The 27,429-nt window shown below is 37.8% G+C and overlaps 1 long non-coding RNA gene across 1 annotated transcript; it reads left to right on the forward strand.

Moving 5' to 3' along the window:
• The first annotated feature begins 498 nt into the window (after positions 1–498).
• On the forward strand, positions 499–27,429 carry LOC126621250 (uncharacterized). Its single transcript, XR_007622864.1, has 3 exons — positions 499–548; positions 19,655–19,713; positions 27,244–27,429. It is a non-coding gene; the product is annotated as an uncharacterized LOC126621250 (long non-coding RNA).

Consider the following 27,429-nt stretch of genomic DNA (forward strand, 5'->3'; position numbering starts at 1 on the left):
TGCCCTCGATGTTACGAAGGTGGGTGTGTGATATACTATATTCTTAATGTTTATTTTCCTAAGTTTGGGAAATTTTAGTAATTTAATGGTTGTTATTGTGTGGTTAAGGTTTAGGGTGGACCACAGACACACACTCATTCTCCCTCACTCACCTCGTGTCTCTCTCTGTCCTCCCTCACGGTCCTCTCTCACTCTCTCCCTCTCGAATTGTACGGCCACACCCAAGAACCCTCTAAACTCCACGGATCGAAGCTAATCATGTATGGTTCTTCATCCTTTTGACGTTCTGGGTTGAATGGTACTAGTTTTAGGAAGTGAAACCCTCTGAATCATCGTGAAACCCTAACCCCGAAATTGTGCACTGTTCATGCACACGTAACATCTTGCATTTCAGGAAATTCTAAGCTTATAGTAAGCTTAGTGAGGTCCCAAGGAAGCTCGGAGTGCTTCGTTTGAAGGTTTGGGACGTCAGGATCGACGGGTTCGAAGTTGGCTAAATTGGAGGATTTTCCCGACGAAATTTCAGAGGTTTTTAAAGGTTTTTGAAGGTATAGATCCCTTCCCCTCTTAATTTAGAGCTCGTAGGTGAAAATCTCATGAAAAATGGTGAAGAAACGAGGGAGAAAAGTCGAGTTGCAGGTTTTCGACGCCGGCGACACTGTACCGACGATGCAGGGAAGAAGAAGGGTGTGTGGGGGCGCGTAGGTCCGTGCCACCCACGGCGCATGGGGGTGCGTGGCAGACCCAAAATTTTTTCTAAAAAATTATCGACGTCCGTGACGTCGAGTAGGTCGATGTGGTATATTCACATACCCAAATTGAGCACTGTATGAGAAGTTATTTCGAATTGTTGGTTATATGTTTTAATTAATGTTTCTATAGTTGTTTCGCATATAAGTGACACCTATCCCGAGGACGAGCGCATCCAGGGACGTCACGGGGGTTACGACCCATCGACTTACCAGTGAGTGGGCAGTTTTGTTTTCGTATTACCTATATACTATTGGTTTTCCCAGAAAATGCAAGTATATGAAAATATGTTTTAAAATGCCATGCATGCATATGATGAGATATTTAAATTGATAATTGATGCATATATATATGAATTGACGTTGTGGACGCACATGTGAGTTTTACGTTATTCATACGATTTATTTTATGTGAATTCCATTGAAAGCTCATAACCTGCACCCTTGGTGTTAGTGCTTATATTATTCACCGCACCACACGCTCGCCTTGGATCCAAGTAGGTGAATGTTGTACAGACCATGTGAGGGTTCCGACATGCTAGTCGTATAGATCGCTAGAGGTGATTCCGACTAGTGGGTGACCTTAGTTTATGCGTGCCGATGATTGATGAGAGAAGCACTAGAGCGTATTCTTACACCTTTCCTTCGTACAGACTACTTTACGTAGTTTCGAGTGATGTGCAGAGTAGGGCCGTATAGGTCACTGTGGTGACTCTGGCTGGGGGAAGATATTGAGCTATTGAATTAGCCGTATAGGACCACTGTAGGGTCTCCGGTTATTTCATTATATCACCTGTCATTTTGATGCATCTATATTTTAATCATTGACATTATTGCTGGCATAATTATTGGATTTTGATAAAATTGATGCTTTGAGCAATTTTAGTAAATATTATGCTATTATGTTATTTTCTGGGAAAGTATACAGATTTTACAGTGAGGGGTTAGAAATGTTTTAAATGAAATGTTTTGGAAAATCTTTGATTTTACTGACCCACTCAACTTTGTTTTGCGCCCCTCCAGGTTCTAGTTAGCAGTTAGTGGCTCACGAGGTCCTTTTCGGCGTTCAGACAGACGTTCTGCATGTAGGACTCACCTGCGGGTGTTGTACTTTTAATTATAGTCCTACTTGATTGCACGTAGCATCTACGCTCTGAATTCGTGTGTTTTACTTTATAACTCACTCTATTATGCTAGTAGGATATTACTGCTAGTGGTTGGTTTAAATTTTTTCATATTTCTCATATCTCTTGCTTCCGTGTCGCACTCGTGGCTACGTCACGCTCACGTGACGGCCAGCACGCCTTGATTCTAGGATCGGGGTGTGTCAATTTGGTATCAGAGCCTAGGTTGCAGTCCTGTATAAATTGTTAATGCTCTAATGATCTTTTGATGTTTTCTGTCAGAATTATGCCGCCTCGTAGGGAATCCCACCGTACTTCTGAACCTAATTTCCCTGGCATCACTCAGTTAGGGGAAGCAATGGCCCAAGCTTTTCAGAATGCAATTCGTCCTCCTCCCCCTCCTCAGATGACACCCCTGGAGACTATGTACAATCTGAAATTGGATCGTTTTTTGGGAAATGAGGATCATGAGGGGGCAGAAAAGTGGCTAGACCATATTGAGAAGACGTTTCAGGTGATGCAAAGTCAAGGGAACTTTCCTGCTAATAGGTGGGTTGAGACCACTACTTGGTTTTTGGGACGAGAGCTGGCAGGTTGGTGGAGGAATCAAACTCAGTTTATGTCCCCAGAAATGGCAGTTGATTGGGAAGTATTTAAAGAGAATTTCAAGAAAAGGTTTGTCCCTCCGGAGTACATTGATCGCAAGAAGCAGGAGTTTACTCGACTGAAGCAAAGGAATATGTCAGCGCATGAGTACTACAGGAAGTTGACGGACTTGTCTCGTTATGACCCTGATACAGTTGGTAATCAGGTAGAGATGCTTCGACGTTTTAAGTTGGGAACTAAGAGGAAATGGCAGACTTTTGCCAGTGCACTTCCCTGCACCGATTATCATGAGTTTTTCGAGATTTTGGTTCGAATGGAGGACTCCGACAATCTTCCTAGTGACAGTGAGGATGACGAGGACAAGAATGATGGTCAGAAGAAAGATGATAAAGGTAAGGGTATCTCCATTCCGGGACCCCGTAAGACGCAAAATTTTAAGAAAAGTGGAGCGAGTTCGAGTTCTTCCAGTTGAGGATTTAGTATCACTGGCCCGAGGAGATGTGGTAGAAGATTTTTTGGTGGACCCAGATTTCAGAGGCAGAGGGATTCCGGTGGTGCTAGTGGTTCTGGTGCTCCGTGGTGCCGCCGTTGTAATTTCCGTCATCATGGAGAGTGCATGAGAAGTGGTGGTGCTTGTTATACTTGTGGACAAATGGGACATCGGGCTTCTCAGTGTCCCCAGGGTCAGCAGAGACCTCAGCAGACCACTATGTCACCTCCAGCGCCGATTCAGCAGAGCTTTGGTTCAGGCAGTTATGGTAAGACGGGTCGTGGTGGTGCTTACCACTACCAGGGTGATGCTGCTCCTTATGCTTCCAGACCGTATCAGTATCCCCAGGATCCTTATTCTCAGACTGGGTATTCCCAAGACCTTGGGGGTTATTCTTCTTATTCTTCCATGCCAGCTGGTGGATCTCAGTGGCATCAGGGAGGTCAGCCCCGTCAGGGAGAGGTTGCTGCTAGTGGTGCAGGATCATCTAGGCAGTCTAATCAGTTAGGTCAGGGACGTACTTCTCAAGGGCGAGGTAATCAAGGTAGCAGAGGTCGTGGTGGACGATAGGAAGCTCAGGGACGTGTTAACCACATATCACTGCAAGATGCTCAGAACCATCCAGATTTGATCATTACGTTAAATGTTCTTGGTCATTTTGCTAGAGTTTTGATTGATTGTGGTGCTACGCATTCTGTGATTATTAATTATTGTTTGTATTAATTTTATGTAGTTTATTATTTATCGTTTGTATTAATTTTATGTAGTTTATTTATTATCGTTTGTATTAATTTTGTGTAATTTATTAATTACTGTTTCTATTCATTATGACCTATTAGTTATTGTTTCTATTAATCATGGTTTATTAATGATCCGATTTATGGAGATAATTAATACAAGATCTGATTTATTATGCATTAACACAAGATCCCATTTATGGCTTATTAATACAACAATAATTAATTGTTGTTTTATGGCTTATTCGAGATGCCTTCAATAATTGTTGTACATATTGTTGCACACATTGATGTACACTAGATGCCTTCAATAATTCAAAGGGCCTTCAATAATTATTACCAACATAGTAGACAAAAGACTTGACAAAAGACTTGATGCCACATTGTTGTACACATGTACTCACTTAAAATTATTACCAACATACTAGCGCACTTAAATTTATTAAAATAAAACAACCACACTAGCACACATAAATTTATTACAAGAAAAATACCGCACTAGCAGACATAAATTTATTAGAAGCAGTACTCCATCATCACCATTCTCCTTCTCGGTGCCATATATATGCTTAACCAAATTCTTTGGGAGTATATTATGAACTTGAGGAGCTTGAAATCTATTCAGATGTCTCATATAGTCACTCAGTGTGACCCTATCTGTTGGGTCACGTATGTGGTTGCAGTGAGATATTCAACATCTTTGGCCATAGCTCTCTCATATGTTGGTTGGTCGTCATCCACATTTTCGTCAGAATCTTCTTCAATTTTTACATACTCATCTGAAACAATCATGTTGTGCAAAATTATGCATGTCATCATGATTGAATGGAGGTCTTCCACACTCCACAATCGTGCATGCCCTTAAACAATGACACATTGAGCTTGTAGGATCCCGACCGCTCTTTCCACATCTTTCTTGTAAGGCTCTTGTTTCTGCTAAAATAATTTCTTCTTCGCACTATTACGATGAGAATAAATTTTCAAAAAGGTAGACCAAATAGGATAAATACCATTAGTTAAGTAGTAACGTGCTCATCATTGACTACATCATCGAACCGATGAGAAGACCAAAGAACGTTGGTATCATTGTTTGATCTAGGAGCACCGCATAATGCATGCCAAATCCAAGTGTTGTAAGATGCCATACCCTCGGGCACGATGGTTGGCTTGTTGGGATGGCCTTTGAATTGGCCAGCCTAAACAGTAGGACAATTCTTCCACTCTAAACGCATACAACCGAGACTTCCAATCATGCTAGGGAAGCCTCTTTTTTTTTCTGCCTTGCGTAGATGCCTCTTCAAGTCTTCACAATTTGGCTTTCAGAGGTATGTGTGTCTATATATGGCTTTAATTGCTCTGTAGAAATGTTTGAGGTTCTCAGTAGTAGTGTTTTCTGCAAGTCGACAATATTCGTCAGTTGAGTCTGCATAACACCCACTAGCTAGCAATTGAATGTTGGAAATGTGCCCTAAAACCAATCATATGATGATACTTTACGAACATTTCACATGTTAAACTAATCTAGTTTAATATCAAGGGCATAGATTATTATTTGAAGCTGTCTCATATAAATGTTATATGCTAAAACAATAAGTCCAAGGAATATGTAATTAGGAGAATGTAATTTAAAGAAGTTAGATTCATGAGACCATTCTCTTTCGTATACATATCCTAAATGTTCCTGATCATAGGATTGCCAATTGGGCATTGACAGTCCGTTAAGATCACTACGTGCTATGTCTTCTCTTAGAGAGAGTGACTAGTCTCGAGTCATTGGTGTGATTGACACCAAGACAAGCATGTAGGTGCTCAATAAAGAATGAGTCCGCTGAACACGATCAACGATAAGTTCTCATACTCATGTCATATGAAAACTCATGGTTGGGATAATGCAAAGTAGTCCTTTGACCTGAGGCATCATAGTTGTCTTGTGGTTAGGTCCTTGATCTTTGACTATGTCAAAGTCACTCCATCAGAGGGTGTCCACGGCATAGTTGGGGTTAAGCCACTTAGCCATGGAGGCAAGTGAATGCACAACAAAGGATCTCTAACCTTCAAACCGTTTGAGCGAGAATACTCTATGATATGATTAAGAATCTCTAGCCAGAGTATGAATGAGATTTAGGAAATCATTCCAAATCGCATTCAAGGTAATCATATAAGTAAGAGAATCACATTGGATAGTAGACATGAATAAACTATCAAACCAAACAATGTGGTCAAGAGTATTGTATTAGAGAAAGACTGTATTGCATTGTAATCCTAAACTGAATAGGTTCTCCACCTCTTCTGATTAGCTTGGGTAACCATGACATACTGCTAGGTGTGACTCATGGTTTGTGGAAGCCCTAAACGTGTATAATCACTAAAGGGAGAATTGAAAGTAAGTTTCAATTCATAATCGATTTGAAAGAGTTCTAATTGCCCATTGCCTCGCTAAAAGGAACCTAATGGATCGTACACCGAGTAAGGCAGAGATTGAAGAAACAACGGAGATAAGTAAGGATAATCAAATGGTTTAATTATTTATGGGAAGGATTAATTAATATGTTAATTAATCAAACAAATAAAGTTCGTTAAAAGACCACAGGTTAGTTTTGGGCCTCAAAGCCCAATGGGCTTCGAACGTCAAGCCCATTGACTTAAGTTGTATGACAACTTAATGACTAATAATTCACAAAGGCCCAAAAAGCCCAATAAAACCCTATGGCCGGCCATAATGATAGTGGAGTGGGTTTTGGACTTATTACAAGTTTGTCACTCCAATGAAGGTAGGTATAAATATGACTTTATAGCTATTTCTTCATTAGGGTTTCTTTTAGGGAAAGGATGAGAACACAATGCTCTCCCTTTCTCTCTAAGAGGCCGGCCCCCTTGAAGGAGATTAGCTAGCAATCTCTCATCCTCCAAGGTCAGTCCTCACTTCTTCTAGTCTCTCCTTGGTGTGGAAAATTAGAGGTTCTCTATTTTGAGAACTTGGAGAATCTTTTCTACCATCCTCCTCCAAGAAATCGATGGATCTAAGAAGCAAGGAATGAAGGCCCTCTCCTTGGGTGATTAGCCTTTGCTTATGCAAAGAGGAATCAACAAAGGTATAATATTTCTCAACTCACTTTGTTCTTGAGTTGAGTCATGGTTCACCTAACTACTAGGCTTTGAATTTCATGGGTAATGTTTTGTTTTGAGTGCATACAAGCATGATTTCACCTTTAGTTGTTAATTGCATGCTATAGATGTTGCTTAAATGAACATGTTTTTCACAAAATTTCCTTCAAGTGATATCAAGAGCCTAGGTCTAGTAGTTGGTGAATCCTTTTGTGTTTTGTAGTTCATAGTCTTTGATTTAAATGTTGTAATTGTTACAAGCTTTATTCTTGCTTCTTTGAATGTAAATTTTGTGAGAAAATTTGCCATCTCCAATGTTGTAGATGTAGTTCATATGAGCATGAATTTTGGAGCTAAAATTTGGTGCCATGTTTTTGGGGAAATTCGGCCAAATCCAAAGGGTGATTTTTTTGGGTTCATGTTTGTCTTGTTAAAAGTGTTTTAAAGTGACTTTTGGAATCCCTAGGTACCCTAGGATGTTAACCCCATTTTGAGTAGTGAAAATTTGAGTTTTATTGAGTGAAAATGTTCATGGAACTCTTATGGGTTTTCATGGATGTTCTTCATTGTTCTTGATGTTCTTACCAAGAACAAAAAGTATGGTGTTTTGATTGAAATTTTTGGTTGATTTCATAAAGTCTTTGTTTTGTGTTGGTTGGTGTGATTTTTTCAAATTTTGAAAAGTGTTTGAAATTTGAAAATTTGAAAATTGAAAATGTGTTTGAATTTTTGTACATGATTGGTACTTCTCTTACACACCAACCCATCACCCACTTGTTCAACTTGCATGACTTTATGACTTTGCTTTTCATCAAAAATCAACTCACACACCATCACTCACACTACTCCAAAACCGGCTACTGCCTCAATGGGAGTACTTTTGGGGCTTTTATGCAATTACATAAAGTTTTGATACTTTTGTGCATTTGTACTTTGACTCGAAAGTTTACGTTTTTACGTTAAGGCCCAAAAACGCTAAAGGACAAATTGTTTTGCTTCTTTAATGAAGTTTTTGTATTTGATGAATTTTTTTGGGTTCTAGTTGTAATTACATGAAGTAGTGGACTTTTGTGTTCTTACAAAGTGACCTCAAAAGTTTATGTTTTGCATATAGCCCAAAAAGTTGAGGTTATTGCTTTTCGGCCCAAATTAGGTTGAGAACAAAATGGTTTTGTGTCTTTAAATGAGAAATGGATTTTCATTTCATTTAACTCAATTTAAATCAATTCTATGGATACAAAAACCAAATGACAATGTTGCATTCAAGTTTAATTAGTTAAAGCGTTAAATAATTAAAGGGTGATTATGAACCTAAGCCTACGATAATTGAGCTATGTGAAAGGCCGTCTCAAATTTGTTTGAACAATGGGAATGTGTAGATTAGATTTTGATTGTAATTTGATATGATCAAATATTGTAAAAGAGCATAAGCTCTTCTTTACTTTAAAGTAATTTGTTTTGATCAAATGTTGTAAAAGAGCATAAGCTCTTCTTTACTTTGAAGTACTCCTTTCTTGTTTTGTTTGATATGCATGAAATTGGAGTAGTTGGGTCCAACGCCCAATAGGAAAGACACGCCTTAGTATGATTAAACGCATAACTAAAATCAATCACCATCCCTAGACCAAGATTCAACACTAGGCTCGTGTTGGATCTAATCAAAGGTTCATAGACATCCTAAGGCCCTAAGGCAACTATATAGTCCATCAATGAATGCAAACCTTATGTTAGTAGTACCATATACTCTTGCTTTAAAAAACCATTTTACAAGCATAGTGGGAGTATTATATACAACTAAATCAATCAAATGGACCAATAGTTGTAATAGGACCAAATTGTTTTAATAGGATTAAAATGCATGTTTATATGTGATGAGACCTAAAACCCTCAACCAAACCATTATAAAGTTGATAAGCGTGAGAGTGTTTTGAACACTCTTTCGTGGCCTTCCACCGTGGTAGGCTCCGATCGTTTGTGACTCGTACACCGACTTCACCCTATCATGGGGGAGTACAAGTGCGTGCTTACACTCAGGAGGAGTTCTATATGCATACATGATGTTGTGAAGGTAGGCAACGAGAATAGCCAACATCATATCATTGTGAGGTTGTTCTTGAACCCCTACTCGAACTTGCATGGTGGGAATGACTTAACTAAGTGCAATGGAGCCAACATCATATCATTGTGAGGCTTCATTCTCTAGAGGCCAAATAAGATGGGTACTTGCAAGAGATGCAAATGAGTAAGCGTACTCTCTCATTATTATTAATGCTAGCCAACATCATATCATTATGAGGTGGGCTTGGTAATAGTGAGTCCCCATACCCTACTAAGAGTTTCCTCCAAAACTCTCGAATTCCGATGAGGGATATGGAATTTGCCAAAAATAGTGGGTGGTGCTATTTGATTTAAAGACCCGGATCAAATGGCTTAAAATCAATCAATTTATATTCGTTATGTATTTATTTACCAATATATTTGCAAATGCTATCCAAAACTTGACAAAGAAAAAGCTGAAAGCTTTAGTTTCCGGACTTGGTACTACAATCCCATAGATTGTCTATAATGGCTTGTATATGTACCTAAGTAGTCTCATCCTCACAATATTCCTATTGATAATGTATCATTGGAAGAACATGTTAGATAAGTCTATCATAAAGAGGACAACACTTTTAATGTCATAATTCTTCAATTACAAATTGTTGTATGAAGAAATAAGAGTTGCTTTGAACAACCCTTAGCTAACGCAAACATTTGTGCTTGTTTCTTTGTTACATGAACAAGCAACTTGAGAAGTAAGCACAAGGGCATGGACACTTTATGTGCCATGATTCTTCACTTACAAATTGTTGTATGAAGAAATGAGAGTTGCCTTGAACAACTCTTGAAAGTTTGTAATTATGTTTAGAACATAATGGTTGGTTGACAAAAATAGTCCATCAACATGGACTTATGATGATTTTGAATCATTGAGTGTTAAAGTGTTAAAGCACTTCTAGAGACGGAAACTAAGCAAGGACTTCACCTTTGTGTCCCTATCCAAATGGTTCACTAAGTTTATCGTAAAATATATAGTGAACAATAACCACACGCTCTCCAAATCGTTTGATGTGTATAACACAATTGAAATAAGTTTCAAGAGAGACAGTGGGAGTTTAGGGACCATGACTATTGTAGTCAAAGGAAAAGTCAAATGAAGAAGATAAAATTAACTCCAAGGGAACAAACTTTCTTTATGAAAGGATGGACATTGGAAGGGGTATTTGCAAGAAATGTCTTGCAAGTGTCAAGAACACACCTTTCGAAGGTGTTGTAAATTGTTCTTGAAAAGTTCAAAACAGTTGGTTCTTCTACTTGAATGCTTGATTCCGTATTAGTGACTATGTTTTACAATCGTTGTAAAAGTGTGGCTAATAAAAAGTAGAAGATTAATGAGAGAAGAGAAAGTACTTCACATTCGGAACGTGAATCAAATCTAGATCTCTGCGAAAGCATATCGTACTTACTTCCTCATATGAACTACCAAAGAAATTGGAAAAACCAAAGATTGTCTTTACATTCCAATTTAAGTAACTTAATTCCGTCACTATGAGAGATGGATGAATGTTTTGTTTGACAAAACATTGTTCTTTATGAATGATTAGATTATTGTAATCTAATTGATTATCTCTATAGTAGAGATGATATGGTAGTGTTAACTGTTTAGAATATAATGATGCTTAAAACCCAAAAGGTTGTAAGGTAGTGACTAATCCCAACTAAGTTGTGATACCTCTAAAACATAAATTACAAGTTGGTCATAGATCTGGATCGTTAGATCTGGATCCAATGCCTTCTTGTTAAAATTGTATAAAGGCAAAATGTTTGAATCTTTATTCTTTTGGAAAGGAAGAAAGAATCACAAAGTTGTTGAGGTTAATTCACTTAGATGTTAGTGGCACTTGTCCACAACATAATACTACTCATGTTGTATGACATTCACCGAAGATCGCTCTTGGTTGGACTATCATTTATTTTGAATAAACACAAGTCCGAATACTTTGCAAAAGGTTTCAAAGAATTCAAAAAATGTAAGTTGATGAGTAAGATGTCTAAAGTATTTACCTCCTTAGATTTGATCCAAGTAAAGGTAACACTTTAGAACAGTTTCCTTGAAAGATATCAAGGAAAGAAGCATCATATGATAATGGATTTCTCCATTAAGAGAAGAACGAACCCGAATAAGATTTAGTTCGTTGGATGTTATCAATTACCCATATATATAGGATATATACTTCTAAGACAATATGATTGTCAATTAGAAGATCTTCCAAAATTTTCATGACTCCATAGGATGTAGTTGGAAAGAAAGACAAATCTTAATCGTGTTAAGATTTGGGGTTGTGTCCTAATAAGCAATATTTGTTTGAGAATTATCTTGTGGATATCCTTAAATTAACCTTTGGATATCACTTCTATGAACCAACTAACAAATGTTGTTTTGTTGGGTAGTTCATTGTAATCTTACAATATGATTTGCCTAACCGCAAATGAACGAGAGATAGAACTCAAAGAATGGGTTCTTTGAGAGACAAGATGATAATCAACAAATATAACAACCTAGTTCCTACACCACATGCTCCAAGGTAGTCGAGAAGGATTTATAAACTGTCTCAGTTGAATGGTTTGAACTTTATGACTATGTCATAGAGTTACACCTCTTAATTCGAAAGAAATAAGAATGAAAATCCTTATGACTACATTGAGTGTATATACGACATATACTCAAGGAAATGGTAAAGTACCATTTGACCCGAAATAATGAAACCTTTATAGCTAATTGGTAGCTTAAGGTGACTACAATCAAAGAGATTGGTTGACTTTGAAGAAACCATCTTTGACGTAGTCTTGGTTTCAATTAATTCGAAGATTGCTAGCTACAACTAAATGGTGATTCAATGTTTGGACATAATATGGGTTTCCGAAACCATTATTAAGATAGTCTTGATAATATATGTCTAAAACTATAAATCACAAGACATGTAAGTTGTAGAGATCCATCCATCATGGATCTTAGCAAGCTAGTGGGAGCTATAAGCGTCTTATGAGAGAAAGATCAAATCAATTGATTTCTCATAAAGGTGTAAATGAATCTTTTGTTTATTAGGTTTACAAAAGATTAGTGGGAGTTAATCAAGTTCCTAAAAATTTAACATATATATGATATATTAAGTTTGGAAATGAAAAGAATACTTCTTCGTTAAAGCTATGACTTTAAACATTCTATAAAGATAGAATGGATATGGGAGACATAGTCTATATACATGGGATGGAAATCTACAATGATAGATTTCAAGATATAATTGGATTATATCAATCCCTAATAATAGACAAAAGATGCTAGGAAGTTTCTCATATGATGATAAACTTCAATCAGAAGAACAACTCTAGTGAGACTAGGAGTTAGCTCTTCTCAAAGGGAACGTACCCTTTGACTCCCAAAGAAATAATGCGTAAATAAAATCCTTTATGCATACGCAGAAAGGTGACTTACGTATTTCATATTGTATGAAAAATGTTGATATGAGTTGTACCAAGATCGGTACAAGACGATATCAATGCAAGCCCAGGATCAGAACCATGGCAACTGTCAAGTGAATCCTTAAGTATTTGAGAAATAATAAAGGATAGATTCCTCAAGAATGAGGAAGAATTAGAGTAACGTAATGGAAGCGTAAATGTATTAGATTATGAATCTAATCCATCATTGGATGTTTCTTCATTATGAATGAAGAGATAATCAGATATCTTTTTATTATGACTAAAGAGATATTTGGATGGAAACATTAAAAGTAATGACTTTAGTGTGTTCCATTGTGAATGAAAATATATTGCCATATAGAAGCTTAAAACAATGTTGTTTGGATGAGAAAGTTCATTCATGAACTCTCTATTCGGTTCCAACCAGAAAGTGTCTCTAGTGTACCGACACTACGACACTAATGGGGCGATAGCTCAAGCCAGGGAATCAAGGTCTCATCAAGATCCGAACTCAAATCTGAGACTAAACCACATGATTAAGAATCATGTATAATGGTGACATCGTTATTCTCAAGGTTGCTTCTATGGATAACATATAGATATCCATTGTCTATGCCTACTACTCAGCCATTTTTGAAATGACTACAGAAGAGGTATCATCACTGATGACCAAGCTGATTGGCTCTAGTGCAAGTGGGAGATTGTTGGAAATGTGTCCCAAAACCAATCATATGATGATACTTTACGAACATTTCACATGTTAAACTAATCTAGTTTAATATCAAGGGCATAGATTATTGTTTGAAGCTGTCAAATATAAATGTTATATGCTTAAACGATAAGTCCAAGGAATATGTAATTAAGAGAATGTAATTTAAAGAAGTTAGATTCATGAGACCATTCTCTTTTGTATACATATCCTAAACGTTCCTGATCATAGGATTGCCAATTGGGCATTGACAGTCCGTTAAGATCAGTACGTGCTATGTCTTCTCTTAGGGAGAGTGACTAGTCTCGAGTCATTGGTGTGATTGACACCAAGACAAGCATGTAGGTGCTCAATAGAGAATGAGTCCACTAAACACGATCAACGATGAGTTCTCATACTCATGTCACATGAGAACTCATGGTTGGGATAATGCAAAGTAGTCCTTTGATCTGAGGCATCATAGTTGTCTTGTGGTTAGGTCCTTGATCTTTGACTATGTCAAAGTCACTCCATCAGAGGATGTCCACGACATAGTTGGGGTTAAGCCACTTAGCCATGGAGGCAAGTGAATGCGCAACAAGGGATCTCTAACCTTCAAAACGTTTGAGGGAGAATACTCTATGATATGATTAAGAATCTCTAGCCAGAGTATGAATGAGATTTAGGAAATTGTTCCAAATCACATTGAAGGTAATCATATAAGTAAGAGAATCACATTGGATAGTAGACATGAATAAACTATCAAACCAAACAATGTGGTCAAGAGTATTGTATTAGAGAAATACTGTATTGCATTGTAATCCTAAATTGAATAGGTTCTCCACCTCTTCTGATTAGCTTGGGTAACCATGACATACTCCTAGGTGTGACTCATGGTTTGTGGAAGCCCTAAACGTGTATAATAACTAAAGGGAGAATTGAAAGTAAGTTTCAATTCACAATCGATTTAAAAGAGTTCTAATCGTCCACTGCCTCGCTAAAAGGAACATAATGGATCGTACACCGAGTAAGGCAGAGATTGAAGAAACAACGGAGATGAGTAAGGATAATTAAATGGTTTAATTATTTATGGCAAGGATTAATTAATATGTTAATTAATCAAACGAATAAAGTTCGTTAAAAGACCACGGGTTAGTTTTGGGCCTCAAGGCCCAATGGGCTTCGAACGTCAAGCCCATTGACTTAAGTTGTATGACAACTTAATGACTAATAATTTAGAAAGGCCCAAAAAGCCCAATAAAACCCTATGGCCGGCCATAATGATAGTGGAGTGGGTTTTGGACTTATTAAAAGTTTGCCACTCCAATGAAGGTAGGTATAAATATGACTTTATAGCTATTTCTTCATTAGGGTTTCTTTTAGGGAAAGGATGAGAACACAATGCTCTCCCTTTCTCTCTAAGAGGCCGGCCCCCTTGAAGGAGATTAGCTAGCAATCTCTCATCCTCCAAGGTCACTCCTATCTTCTTCTAGTCTCTCCTTGGTGTGGAAAATTAGAGGTTCTCTATTTTGAGAACTTGAAGAATCTTTTCTACCATCCTCCTCCAAGAAATCGATGGATCTAAGAAGCAAGGAATGAAGGCCCTCTCCTTGGGTGATTAGCCTTTGCTTATGCAAAGAGGAATCAACAAAGGTATAATATTTCTCAACTCACTTTGTTCTTGAGTTGAGTCATGGTTCACCTAACTACTAGGCTTTGAATTTCGTGGGTAATGTTTTGTTTTGAGTGCATACAAGCATGATTCCGCCTTTAATTGTTAATTGCATGCTATAGATGTTGCTTAAATGAACATGTTTTTCACAAAATTTCCTTCACTGAAATGCAGATGTGAGCTTTTAATAAGGTGATAGACTTTGTCGGCCTACGACATCAATCTTCCTTGGAAAGTAGTGGTTAGAAGTTTCATGTATCAGTTTAGTGATTTTTCAATATTTATTGGAATTTAAATATTTTTAGATTAAAATGTCTATAAATCAAATAGGCTACATAATTTTTTTTTTTAAAGTTCTTTAATAATCTGGGGGCAGAAAAGCTGTTTCTGGGTCAAAACCTAAATTTTTTGGGCTAAAAAGTTTGGGACTTTTAATGAAAAAGTCTTTTTGCTATTCAAACTTAATCATAACGACACATTTTTGGTATGAAAAGTCCATAATGGGTCAATAATGATGTTGACATTTTTGTGTGGTTAAAGTACATTATTTTGCATGATGCTATTCTGCTTATGCTAATTTTCATCTTTTGCTAATCTGTTGCAAGCTCTTCATGCTTCCATCATGTTGTCAATGTTGGGCAACTCTTCTTCTTTCAAGCACTGTTCATCTCCTTCTACTAGTTTTGGCTCTCTTTCTCTATCTTCATTTACCTTGTAATACATATTTGATATTTCTCCTTTGAAATTTTGAGGCTTCCAGTAGGGTTGATGGTGGACTTTTGCCTTGCCGTAAATATACATTTCTGCTTCTGCTACTAATATCATATCATACCGAAAATCTTCAAAGTCATTTAAAGCTAACTTTTGGATTCCTCAATATCTCATAATATTTCTGTATGAAGGAGTCCATCTATATGGGGAGATAGAGGATAGTCTAAAGGATACTTCATTAATCATGCCTATATGCCTAGCATTTCCTTATGCTTATGTACATACCAATATGTAGGACTACTATTTAAATTTATACAAATTTCTTTCCACTCTTCTAGATAATCTTCTGCTATTTTTATAAGCTTTTTAGGAAATGATTCTAATTGAGAACTATGGTTAATGAATATTTTATCATAATAGCCAAACTCTAGTAGTAAGGCTGGGGTAACTTCTACTACATTATGCTTCTTCTGATGCTCATAACTCAAATATTGTGAGACCCTGTATTTTAGAAATATGTGTTTATATTATTTTATATATATATATATATTAACCTGTACATTTTAAATGTATGGTTTTCTTTCCAACCTTTTTCCTATCTTTCATTAAATTGTGCTAACAGTGCCTAATAAGCACTCTAGCTGTTGACTAATAGAATCTATAACTTGGTCGTGGCGTCAATTAGCCTTGGATGGCTGCTCCGTATCATTTCATCCTTATTTGTTTGACACCTTGCATGCCACCATTGTCTGGCCACCAAACCAACGAATTAGAGGTCATTGATGGCCGCCTCACACTCGTATAAATAGGAGCTTTCCCACTCCATTCTTTTGGATGATGCAAAAATGTTGCATGCTTGTGCATGCTATTCACGTATATTATATATATATAGATAGATAGATGTTTATATGGAGAGAGATTAGAAAAGAAATAGGGTGAAAGAAATACATAAAGATTCAGGAGTGATCAAGGAACTTACTCAAGTACGTGGAGTCTAGCTATTGCAGTAGTGATGTGGATCTTCCTTTTAGCTTTGGAATTCAGGTAGGGGAAATAAGGCAGACCTTTACCGAAATTGATTTTATTAAATTTTGCGAAGTGTTATAATTCTTGATCTTTTTGGTTGATTAATGTGATTGGATATTAATTGGGTAATTGTTTTAGTTAAGTGTTTACTTGCTATTGGTTATGGAATTATTGCTGGAATGCTATTCGTTGAGAATATACTGTTATACATGCGAAAGATGAAATGACATTATTTGTGCATCACTCATGTTGTGAGATGTGGTTGGAACTTCAGTGTTGAGATTTGAATTCGAGAAATAAGGGTAGTGGGAAATAATCTTTTGTGTAGTTGAATCTATTCATTGTGAAACCAGTTCCATGTGAGCCAGGTGTGCACAGAATAGGATATCGGCGGGATAATTAACTTGGGCTAGAGATCAATGAATTAGATAAGATGACTAACAAAAGGGGATTATTAACTTGGGATGTCTTATGGGGGTTAGTTTGTATAACAGAATATTCGAACCACCACTACGGTGGTAAAATGCATGGTATGGGACATGCAGGTCCGCGTGTTTTGTTATATAAATTAACGGGTGTAGATGAAGAAGTTGGATTGCATACATGCATTGTAATCATTTATGATTTGATATTTGGCTATATGATTTCATGACACTTAATTTAATATTGTCAATTTACTGTGATAAGGTTATGTCCCTACTGAGCTATTGAAGCTCATCCCTCTATTGTTATGCAGGTTTACAAACTAGACATTCAAGAGGGTAGGCAGGATGAGATTGGATTAGATTGGAGAATAGAAAGTTTATTCATCTATTTACTGTAGGTTGTTAAGAATTTTTAATTTGTTTAAGAATCATAAATTATTTTAATAAGTGGAATTTATTTTCCAACCCGTTTCAATTTTCTTTTATTTATTGAGCTTTTAACTCACGTTTCGGATTCGAGTTCAAGTTTTTATTACCAACTCCGGGTTTGGGGCATGATAGAATGGTATCAGAGGATTGGTATTAGACACCATTGGATAAGAACTGTGGGAGAAGATTAATATGAGACATAAAAGTTTGAATTTAGAAGCGTCTGTGAGATAGATATTTGGAGGTAAATGTTTTATTGGCCTCTGGTGAATAGTGTATAAAATAGGCTTGAATGTGAAGTTGGTTTTTGCACATGATTTTAACAATTCAATTCATATGTGTATCTTTTGAGAAAGGAAATTAAGTTTGATCCTAAAATGAAAAGGTTGGAAGTTAAGCAATGCATGCATATAAATTTAAGATGAATTTTCCAGGTGAAATGGGTTCAAGAGTAACTAAGGGACTAGAGAACTTGATATGTGGACTTAAGTAAGACGATAGTGGTCATCCTTACCCTGGAAGAAGGAAGAATAAATTGAGTATGTGGTTGTAATGTTTTTAGTTTTTACCATTTAGAGAGAGATAGGATTGCGATCTTTTTTTTTTAAGTTAGGTTACTGTAATGAAAAAATTTGGAGAAGTCAATGTGTACTCAACTCATTTGACGTTGAACATTGAAGGGAACATGAAGTGTTCAAGTAAATTCTAGAAAAGGAATTTCTCGAGAAAAATTTTCAATTAGTTGAGGGATTAGAATCGATCTTAGAGTTAAGAATTGAATGAGACGAGAATTTGGTGCGACATAGAGTTTTGTACTTTCTGGTGTTGTTTTGATCCTAAGTAGTGGACAAATAAGAAGGATTTTGTGCAAAACAATTTTATAATAAGCTAGTTACGTGCAATGTTGGAATGAGTATATTAGAGATTAAGACGCTATGAACACTTGGATTTTGTTACTCATATTTTGATGTAAGAGCAAGTATGTATGAAGGAAGTTTAGACTTGAATATGTTTATGAATTACTTGTGGGATAGTTGTCACAACCCGTCCCGAAGGTACATTTGACGGGAATGTGAATTGACGGGTTTGCCCTTAGTGGGTGCTAAGGTATGTGTGTGACACATTATGGATTATGCATATTTTCCTAAAGTTTGGAAAGTTGTATATGGATTAAAAATTGGGTTTTTCATTTTTGTATGGTTAGGATGAAATGGATGGTGGGGATTGAGTGGACCACCCACACCTAAAACTCCCTGTTCTCTCTCTCCCTCTCCCCGTATCACTCTCTCTCTCTCCTTCCTCATGATTCTTCCTCTCTCTCACCCACATCGTACGGACGACAACCAAAACCACCCCAAAACTTCGTGGATCGAAGCAAATAAGGTAAGAATCTTCACCCTCTTGAAGTTCTGAGTTGATTGGTGTTAGTTTTAGGACGTAGAACCTTCGAAAAACCTCTGAACCCGAACCCCAGTTTTTTAGTACTATTCATGCACACGTGAAATGTTGTGTTTCAGGGAATTCTAAGCTTATAGTGAGCTTAGTGAGGTCCTAAGGAAGCTCGGGGACGTTCGTTTGGAAGTTTTGGACGTCGGGATCGTCGAGTTCGACGTTGGCCGGTTTTGCTTGAATTTTTCCGGTGAGATTTAGTTGTTTTTAGAGCCTTAAAGTAGTGTATTGTGATTCTACATATTTGGGGCTTCAATTTGATATATTATACGAAGAAAATGGGTGAAAAACGAAGGAGAATAGGGCATTTGAAGTTTGGCCGGAAACCGGCCACCGGGAAAAAACCAGTCCGGCGACTGGCTGAGGAAGATGATGAGCGTGGGGGGCGCGTGCCACATCAAAAAATTATTTTAAAAATATGTCGACGTCCGTGACGTCGAGTAGATCACTGTGGTATATTCATATACCCAAATTGAGCACCGTATAAGAAAGTGATTACGAATTGTTGGTGAGGTGCTTTAAATAATGTTTTATAGTTTTCGCATATAGGTGAAAATGTGAATTGACGATCCGACTGTTGGATCGTCACCAAACTTTGATGCGTTGTAAAAATATAATATTTGAGGATTATAGGAACTTACGGATTGGGAATCCGATTTACGGATCTTCCGGAATTGGAGTTATAAGTCCATAATAAAAAATGTTAACCGTCACTTAGTTTTGGAAATTTACGGAGATCCGACCGTTGGATGGTAATGAAATTTTAGGACGCTGTCCTAGAGATATATTGTGGACCTCTGGAAGTTATGGATTTGAAATCTGAGTTGCAGATCTTCCGGATTGAACTACGTAGTGACGTATTTTATATAAGTTATGTATTCTATCGATATGAATGCTGAGGTTGGATTTGGTTATTGTTTTAGGCGCCGATCATCATGACGCCTTGACGTATTGTGCTAGGGAGTTGTAGGGCGAACTCCAGGTGAGTGGGCAGTTTTGATTTCCGTATATATATCTATATAAATGAGATTTTCCCAGAAAATCAATTTAAGTGAAATGAGATATGAAATGCCATGCAAAATATATGCCTAATTATTTATGCATTAGTAGTTGCATACATGCATGAATTGGTGCTGCGGACGCACAGGTAAGTGCCAGGTAAAGTCATGCATTTAATTATGTAATTGTTGAGTTGAAATGATGGAAAGCTCATAAACCTGCACTAGGGTGATTGCGATATGATAGAGATGATTCAGGCCTGTATATATATAGTCACCCCCGCACCATATGCTCACAATTGGATCCAATTTAGGTGCTAGTCGTACAGACCACTAGAGGTGGTTCCGACTCGCCAAATCGTACAGACCACTATAGGTGGTTCCGATTCGTAGGTGACTAGCGATTATCGCATAGCTATCAGGGGAGGATAGCGTGAGCAAACTATATTCACCCAGTCCTACAGACCTTTCTAGGGGTTCCGACTCGTGTGCAGTGTAGTGCCGTGCAGGTCATTGGCGACGACTCCGGCTAGATTGTTGATGAGATTGATTATGAGCTACTTATATGTTATGTTGAGATATATTTTGGCATGGTATACTGTCCGGTTTTTAAGAAAAATTGATGATTTAAAATTTATGAAAAGTAATATGCTATTATGCTATTTTCTGGGAAAGTATACGGGTTTTACAGCGAGGGGTTAGCGCTTTGTTAACGAAATGATTTTCAAAAAGATTTGTTTTGCTGACCCACTCATCTTTGTTTTGCGCCCCTCCAGGTTCAAGATAGCAGAGTTTTGGTGGCCTGAAGGATTTCAGCGGTGTTCTGACAGAAGTATTTAAAAGTAGGATTCACCTTCGGGGATTTATTTTTAGCAATTGTATTTTTTTAAAGCTTCCGAACTGTGTAAATGGTTACGTCACTCTCACGTGACGGCCAGCATGCCCTCCTCCGGGACGGGGTATGTCAGTTGGTATCAGAGCCTAGGTTGCAGTCCTGGACATCTTGAGAATTCCCTAGCGTCTTCTGTCAGAACTTTACCGCCTCGTGGATAGCCACTTTGTTCATATGAGCTTAGCTTCCCCAATTTAACTTAGTAATGGGAACTACTAATGTGATTCAGTCTATTACCAAAAGGATTCCTCTTGAGACTGTGCATAAGTCGATTTTGAATCACTTTATCGAAATGAAAGACCGGAGGGAGCAAATAGAGGGCATAATCATTTGGAAAAGGCGTTTCAGATTCTGCAAGTTAAGGGAATCTTTCTTTTGAAAGATAGGTCGAGATGACTACCTGGTTTCTGAATAGTATTGAAATTGCATCCTGGTGGAGATAGAAGTCTTATACAATGTCACTGGAGGAAACAACTGAATGATAATGGTTTAAAGAGTTGTTTAAGAAAAGGTTTATTCCTCCGGCATATATGGATGGTAAGAAACAAGAGTTTACAATTTGAGACAAGGAAAAGAATGAGAATCAAAGGAAAGATGACCACGGTTAAGGTCATGTGTCTCAAGAACCTCACAAGACTTAGAGCTTTAAAAGAAGTGAAACTAGAGCTAATTCTTCCAGCTTAAGTTTTAATGCCATTGGTCAGAGGCGAAGTAATAGATTTACTGGTGATCCCAGATCTTAAAGACAAGGTGATTCGAGTCAGGGAAATGTACCTTTGTGCCTTAGGTACAATATTAAACACTTTGGGGAGTGTGGGAATCAGTGAATGTGTTCATGTGGACAGTTGGGACATAGAGGTATGAATGGTCCCTAAAATCAGTTGTTACCCAGCAGTCTTCCCTGACACCACAATATCGATCCAACAGGTTTATGGACTTAGTAGTTTGGTCAGATGGGTCATGGGTACAAGGATAATTGATGAGTTATAAGTCCAGCCGTACAGGTCACACGAGGTGGATCCGGCATACATATTACTTGGAAAAAGATGAGTAAGTCGTATAGGTCACTATAAGTGACTCCGACTTATGTGCTGGCATGGTTTGACGAGCTTTAGATTCAGCTGTGCAGGTCAGCTGATATAATCTTTATTATTGAAGATGTACCAAAGAAAGTAGTGGATGAACACGATCGAGGCGTGTATATGTATTTTCTAAGAGAGGCAAGATGGTAATATTGTATCCTTGGGAATTTTTGCTTACTTATTGAGACAACATTGAGTTATCTGTATTGCGGGCTGCAGACCGTAATATTTATAACTTATTTGTTGGATTCGTTAAGCAAGTAAACAGGTAAGTTGCCCTACCTTGGTTTGGTGTTATTCAGGGTGTTCAGTGATGGTGGAAGAGATAGTTAAGCCAGTGAATCTTATTTCGTTGGATATCGTGGATTTGGATGTGATTTTAGGCACAGATTAGTTGCGTTATAGTCATGACAAGATAGATTGCTATGGGAAACCAGCTACTTTCCACCAATTTGGATGACTAGAGGTTATTTTTTTGGGTATGCAAAGTGAATTGAGTTAGGCCGTTATTGTGCTTTGAGAACAAGATATAAATATCGAAAGGCTGCCCAGGGATATTTAGCTCAAGTGGTGCTAAATGATGTTGCTTCTAGTATTTTGGGAAATGTAAAGGTGGTTAGACATTTTCTTGATGTTTTCTCTGAGGAATTACCTGGATTGCCGTCAGGCGGAGATGTAGAGTTCAATGTTGAATTGTCTCCAGGTACAAATTTTATGTTAAAGATTGGTTCATGAGGAGTTAAGGGAATTGGAAATTCGGTTACATGAATTAGTTGATAAAGGTTTCATTCAAAGTACATCACGTAGAGGGAGCACCAGCTTATTGTTGAGGAAGAAAATGGACATTAAGGCTATACATTGAATATAGGCAATCGAATCGGGTAATGATCAAGAACCGTTATCCATTGTTGCGTATTGATGATTTATTGATCAACTTAGAGGTCTGCGTATTTCCTAAGATTGACATAAGGTCTGGTTGTTACTGATTGAAGAGTTAATGATAATGTTCCTAAGATTGTGTTCAGGACTCGTTACGGTCATTATGAGTTTTAGTGATGTTATTCGGATTGACGGATTCTCCTGCTGTTTTATGAGTTTGATGGATGAAGTATTCCAGGAATGCCTTAACAAGTTGTTATTATTTTCATTGACGATATTCTGGTATACTCTGAGCCTAGAGCAAAGCAAGTTAGGCATGTTAAATTGGTGTTGCAAGATTAAGAGAACGTCGATGGTATGCTAAGTTTAGCAAATGTCAAGGTTGAATGGATTAAGTAACATTTCTGAGATAAGTATATTGCTAAAGGTATTCAAGTGAATTCTTAAAAGGTAGCAGAAATTGAGAATTTAGAATAACCACGAACCGTGATTGAGATTGGAAGTTTCGTAGTTCAGCAGACTATTACGGACGGTTCGTGAAAGATTTTCTAGTCCTTACTTTGCCATTGTCGAGATTAACGAGAACATAAGTTAAGTTTGAATGGGATGATAATTGCGAGCAAGGGTTTCAACAGTTAAAGTATTTCCTCACTCGTACGCGTATTCTAGCGCTCACCGGAGATAGCAGTAATTACGAGATCCTTAGTGATGCTTCTTTGATTGGTTTTGGATGAGTGTTAATGTAGTAAGGTAGAGAGATTGCCTATGCTCCTCGGCAATTGAAGCTTCATGAAATGAATTACTCTACTCGTAATTTGGACTTTGCAACTATCATCCTTACTTTGAAATTTTGGAGATATTATCGTTGTGGTGAGAAATACAAAATAGTTATGGATTTTAAGAGTCTCTAATATCTGTTTACTCGAAGGATCTTAATCTTAGGCAACGAAGGTGGTTAGATCTGCTTAGTGATTATGATTGCACGACAAGATGATCATACAAATGTTGTGGCCAATGTTTTTAGTAGGAAGACCCTAGTGAGAATTAATGTTTGGTACAATTGTCATGTTCATCTTCTTGTGGATTTGAGATCTATTGGAGTAAAGTTGGGAATGGAAGATCGAAAAAGAACTTGCTAATTTTCAAGTTGACCTAATTGGTAGATCGTACTCGAGACTCAAGCGTTTGATGAAGAAATTCAAGTATTTATTTAAAGAAAGGAATAGCGAGGAAAAGAAAGACCTCAGAGTCAGAGAATCAGATGGCAAGTTGATGCAAGAGAACAAGGTATTTGTACCTAATGTTATGGAGTTAAGGAAGTAATTTTGGAATTAGCGTATTGTTCAGTTTATGCAATGCATCCTGGGGGTACTGATATGTATTATAACATTCGATCATATTACTATAGGTCAAGTATGAAAAGAGAAACTTTGGTATATATTAATAGTGTATCATCGGACAGCAGGTTAAATCAGAAAGAAATAAGTCTTTTGGATTGATGTAGTCACTTCCCATTCCACTGTGGAAATGAGAAAATATTAATATAGATTGTGTGTGCAAGTTCCTCGTTCACGAAACGGTTATAATGAAATTTGAGGTGATAATTGATTTGTTTACTAAAGCAGAGCAGTATTCTTCAATGATAGAGCAATCACCTTTCCAGAAGTGCAATAGTTATTTATTTGTCTTATGGAAAAGAGATTTGGTCTTACGGATCTGTTGAACTTCTTGGGTATGTTGGTCCTGTCAGCTTGTTCCCGAGAGCAACGCCATAAGGCCGTGGAAAGCTGTGTCTTGTGTTTCAAAACTGTTAGAATTGTGAACGGATGGTATTTTGGGGAGCAAAAAGGTTTAACCACAAAAAGTCAATTTTAAGGCCATGAGTTAGTAGAGAAGAGTACTCAAAATATTCAGGTGATTAAGTTTAACCTGAAAGCAGCCCAGGATCGACAGAAGAGTTTAGCTGATCGACATGCCACTAATCTAGTGTATGATATGGGTAATTTGGTGTTCTTGAAATTGTCACCTTGGAGAGGTGTGGTATGATTTGGGAAAAGAGGAAAGCTAAGTCCGAGATACATTGGACCCTATGAGATCACTGAAAGAATTGGTGAAGTTGCCTACCGGTTGGAGTTGCCTCCGGAGTTATCTAAGGTCCATAATGTGTTTCACGTCTCTATGCTTCGACATTATATTTCTGATCCTTCGCATGTGATTCCTCCTCAACCGTTGGAGATCAATCTGGATTTGACGTATGATGAGGAACCAGTGACTATCTTGGATTGGAAGGATAAGGTTCTAAGGAACAAAACGGTGAGTTGGGTGAAGGTGTTGTGGAGGAACCATTCTGTAGAAGAAGCTATCTGGGAGACAGAGGATCGAATGAGAGAGATGTACCAAGGTTGTTCTATGGGTATTGAGTGGTTTGCTTGGTTATGGGAATTTCGGGGACGAAATTCTATAAGGAGGGAAGATTGTCACAACCCGTCCCGAAGGTACATTTGACGGGAATGTGAATTGACGGGTTTGCCCTTAGTGGGTGCTAAGGTATGTGTGTGACACATTATGGATTATGCATATTTTCCTAAAGTTTGGAAAGTTGTATATGGATTAAAAATTGGGTTTTTCATTTTTGTATGGTTAGGATGAAATGGATGGTGGGGATTGAGTGGACCACCCACACCTAAAACTCCCTGTTCTCTCTCTCCCTCTCCCTGTATCACTCTCTCTCTCTCCTTCCTCATGATTCTTCCTCTCTCTCACCCACATCGTACGGACGGCAACCAAAACCACCCCAAAACTTCGTGGATTGAAGCAAATAAGGTAAGAATCTTCACCCTCTTGAAGTTCTGAGTTGATTGGTGTTAGTTTTAGGACGTAGAACCTTCGAAAAACCCCTGAACCCGAACCCCACTTTTTGAGTACTGTTCATGCACACGTGAAATGTTGTGTTTCAGGGAATTCTAAGCTTATAGTGAGCTTAGTGAGGTCCTAAGGAAGCTCGGGGACGTTCGTTTGGAAGTTTTGGACGTCGGGATCGTCGAGTTCGACGTTGGCCGGTTTTGCTTGAATTTTTCCGGTGAGATTTAGTTGTTTTTAGAGCCTTAAAGTAGTGTATTGTGATTCTACATGTTTGGGGCTTCAATTTGATATATTATATGAAGAAAATGGGTGAAAACCAAAGGAGAATAGGGCATTTGAAGTTTGGCCGGAAACCGGCCACCGGGAAAAAACCAGTCCGGCGATTGGCTGAGGAAGATGATGCGCGTGGGGGCGCGTGCCACATCAAAAAATTATTTTAAAAATATGTCGACGTCCGTGATGTCGAGTTGATCATTGTGGTATATTCATATACCCAAATTGAGCACCGTATAAGAAAGTTATTACGAATTGTTGGTGAGGTGCTTTAAATAACGTTTTATAGTTTTCGCATATAGGTGAAAATGTGAATTGACGATCCGACCGTTGGATCGTCACCAAACTTTGATGCGTTGTAATACGTAATATTTGAGGATTATAGGAACTTACAGATTGGGAATCCGATTTACGGATCTTCCGGAATTGGAGTTATAAGTCCATAATATAAAATGTTAACCGTCACTTAGTTTTGGAAATTTACGGAGATCCGACCGTTGGATGGTAATGAAATTTTAGGACGTTGTCCTAGAGATATATTGTGCACCTCTGGAAGTTATGGATTTGAAATTTGAGTTGCAGATCTTCCGGATCGAACTACGTTGTGACGTATTTTATATAAGTTATGTATTCTATCGATATGAATGCTGAGGTTGGATTTGGTTATTGTTTTAGGCGCCAATCGTCATGACGCCTTGACGTATTGTGCTAGGGAGTTGTAGGGCGAACTTCAGGTGAGTGGGCAGTTTTGATTTCCATATATATATCTATATAAATGAGATTTTCCCAGAAAATCAATTTAAGTGAAATGAGATATGAAATGCCATGCAAAATATATGCCTAATTATTTATGCATTAGTAGTTGCATACATGCATGAATTGGTGCTGCGGACGCACAGGTAAGTGCCAGGTAAGGTCATGCATTTAATTATGTAATTGTTGAGTTGAAATGATGGAAAGCTCATAAACCTGCACTAGGGTGATTGTGATATGATAAAGATGATTCAGGCCTGTATATATATAGTCACCCCCGCACCATATGCTCACAATTGGATCCAATTTAGGTGCTAGTCGTACAGACCACTAGAGGTGGTTCCGACTCGCCAAATCGTACAGACCACTATAGGTGGTTCCGATTCGTAGGTGACTAGCGATTATCGCATAGCTATCAGGGGAGGATAGCGTGAGCAAACTATATTCACCCAGTCCTACAGACCTTTCTAGGGGTTCCGACTCGTGTGCAGTGTAGTGCCGTACAGGTCATTGGCGACGACTCCGGCTAGATTGTTGATGAGATTGATTATGCGCTACTTATATGTTATGTTGAGATATATTTTGGCATGGTATACTTTCCGGTTTTTAAGAAAAAATTGATGATTTAAAATTTATGAAAGTAATATGCTATGATGCTATTTTCTGGGAAAGTATACGGGTTTTACAGCGAGGGGTTAGCGCTTTGTTAACGAAATGATTTTCGAAAAGATTTGTTTTGCTGACCCACTCATCTTTGTTTTCCGCCTCTCCAGGTTCAAGATAGCAGAGTTTTGGTGGCCTGAAGGATTTCAGCGGTGTTCTGACAGAAGTATTTAAAAGTAGGATTCACCTTCGGGGATTTCTTTTTAGCAATTGTATTTTTTTAAAGCTTCCGAACTATGTAAATGGTTACGTCACTCTCACGTGACGGCCAGCATGCCCTCCTCCGGGACGGGGTG

This window comes from Malus sylvestris, chromosome 1 (assembly GCF_916048215.2).
Source record: "Malus sylvestris chromosome 1, drMalSylv7.2, whole genome shotgun sequence".
Taxonomy (NCBI): domain Eukaryota; kingdom Viridiplantae; phylum Streptophyta; class Magnoliopsida; order Rosales; family Rosaceae; genus Malus; species Malus sylvestris.